Source organism: Rhinopithecus roxellana, chromosome 1 (assembly GCF_007565055.1).
Source record: "Rhinopithecus roxellana isolate Shanxi Qingling chromosome 1, ASM756505v1, whole genome shotgun sequence".
Classification (NCBI taxonomy): Eukaryota; Metazoa; Chordata; class Mammalia; order Primates; family Cercopithecidae; genus Rhinopithecus; species Rhinopithecus roxellana.
Window position 1 is genome coordinate 40,474,855 of NC_044549.1, and position 2,787 is coordinate 40,477,641.

Consider the following 2,787-nt stretch of genomic DNA (forward strand, 5'->3'; position numbering starts at 1 on the left):
AAAAAAAAAAAAAAAAAAAAAAAAGAGGCAGGAGGATAGCTGGAGCTTGGAATGTTGAGGCTGCAGTGAGCCATGATCACGCCACTGCACTCCCACCTGGGCAATGGGAATGAGACCCTGTTTCAAAAAAAAAAAAAAAAAAAAAACACACAGATACACAAAAGTCTATCTTTACATGCATCTAAACATGCCCTCTCTTGGGATAATCTTACTGCATCCAGAGGTAAGGTGTTGTGGATGGAGCAGAGAGTTATATTTACAAGTCACTCATTTAATACTTACCGGATACTTCTTGAGCATCTACTATGCACAGAGACAAGGTAAGTTTACATGAGGCTCCCAAACCTCAAGGGGCTGTGCTGTTGAGATGATAAACAATATGAGAGGCATCATATATACGTGGAAGGTGATTAAGGCAACAGGAGTGCTGATTATTCATGAAGACAATGTGGATCTGGAGTTTAGAGGAAGAATAAACTTCCAACTGGAGCAGATGGGAAACTTTGTGGAGGTAAAAATTAATTTATACCATGAAGGATAAGTAAATGAAATGGTCCTTGGAGTTCTCAAATTTCATTATCTCTCTACATATGGAGAAGTTTTATATCATACATAATGTAACAAAATGTAAAATATGTAGCAAGGGCAGTACTTGGTGAAACTGGCAGGGAAGGGAACCTGCTGACCCCTGGGAAAAAAATTCACTGTGAGGGAAGAAACTATTAGGTTCTATAAACAGAATTCAGCAACAAGGGCTGATGGTGGAAGAATGGTGTTCCAGGCAGTATGGTGATTGCACGGAAATCCTTCCCTGATGCAGTTACTCTGCTGTCAAACACATGTCTGGGGACAAGAAAGCCATATGTGAAACAGTGGTCCAGTAAACCCCATAACACCTTTTGGCTTAGACCAAGCTTGTCCGACCCATGGCTCACAAGCTGCATGTGGCTCAGGAAAGCTTTGAATGTGCCCCAACACAAATCTGTAAATGTTCTTAAAACATGAGATTTATGCATGGACTTTTTAAATTATTATTATTTTTAGCTCATCAACTAGAGTTAGTGTTATATGTAGGCCAAGACAATTCTTCTTCTTCCAATGTGGCCCAGGGAAGCCAAAAGATTGGACACCTCTGGCTTAGACTGTGTTGATCTGAGAACCTTCAAAAAGAGCAGACTACAGACTACAGGGTTGGGCATGGCGGCTCACACCGTAATCCCAGCACTTTGGGCAGCTGAAGCAGGCAGATCACTTGGGGCCAGGAGTTTGAGACTAGACTGGCCAACGTGGTGAAACACTATCTTTACTAAAAATACAAAAATTAGGCAGGCATGGTGGCACATGCCTGTAATCCCAGCTACTCAGGAGGCTGAGGCACAAGAATCGCTTGAATTTAGGAGGCAGAGATTGCTGTGAGCTGAGATTGTGCCACTGCCCTCCAGCCTGGGTGAGAAGAGTTAAGACTGTATCAAAAATAAAATAAGCAGACTACAGAGGAGGGTGAGCATTTCCTTCATTCTAAAAGAAGTAAGGGATTGGGGAAGTAGGAAATGTGGGAGGACTCAGATGGAAGAGCAGCAACAGTGTGAGCAGTAGCCAAAGGACTGGGGACTTTTTTGAAGTATTAAGTGGCAAAAGAAACCTTACAAATGAGTCTTCAGTTACCCAAAGGAGAAACAAGTTATGGAGTTTAAAATTTGCCTGTTAATATGACCTCATCTATAGGCTCGTGAATCCTGGGGCACTTGAGTTGTACACAAATGATTTCGTCAGTATCTTTCCAACACCCACCCAAACCCTACCCATTTCAAGTCCTCCTACATCCCAGAATAATTCTGTGGTCATCTTATGCATTTAGCTTTTTCTACATATGGGTTAGAAACAGACTGTACAGCCATTTTCTTGGGCTTTCAAGCTTTGCTAACTTATCTTGGTGCCCACTTCTACCTAACGTGAGATAAGCAGCAACCCAGAGCCAGAAGTCAGGGAATCTGAATTATTCATTCAACAAATATTTACTGAGCATCTACTACAATTCTAGGTCCTGGAGATACAGAGATCAATATATGTGGTCTGTGACCTCAAGGATAGTTTATTGAGACAGATTAACAAATAGGAAATTATGATGCAGTGTCATAAGTGCCACGATGAGTGCTGAATCAAATCTCATATCCCAGAGTAGTCTTTGTAGCGCTGTCACTAATTCAGCTGGTCACTCTAGTCAGCCGCTTCTCGGAGACTTGTGTATAGAATTTCCAGCTATCAAATTCCAGAAGTCTGTTTACTGTATTCTACTACAGTGTGGCAATTTTGATTTACAACTAGAAAGGAATAAAGGAGGTGAAGGGATTAGTAAAATGAATACGGGGGAAAAAAAAGAAAAAAAAAGAAAAAAAATGAATACGGGAGTATGCTTGTTAACAAGGATTGAATGAAATTACACGAATACTGAGAATATTTTAAATGCATTCATTTTAATGAAAACTATACTTCGAAGCATGTGTTAGCAGAGGTTGTAGTGACGGCAAATTATACAAACACAGAAATTCCAGAAATTCTCCTGCCTTTTGAGAAGCAGTAGACATATGAACTAAAGAGAGTGAAATCCACCTTATGAAGACCTGCCAAAAAGCTGATTCTTCAAAAAAGTGTTCTCGAAATCTTGGTGTAACTGGCACCAAGACCCATCCCCTTTACCTGCACAAATTCGCCTTTCCCTCTTTCCCTATTCCACTTGCACTGAATATTGCACTTTCTTCCTCACTGAACGGGATTCCTGGCTTTTTT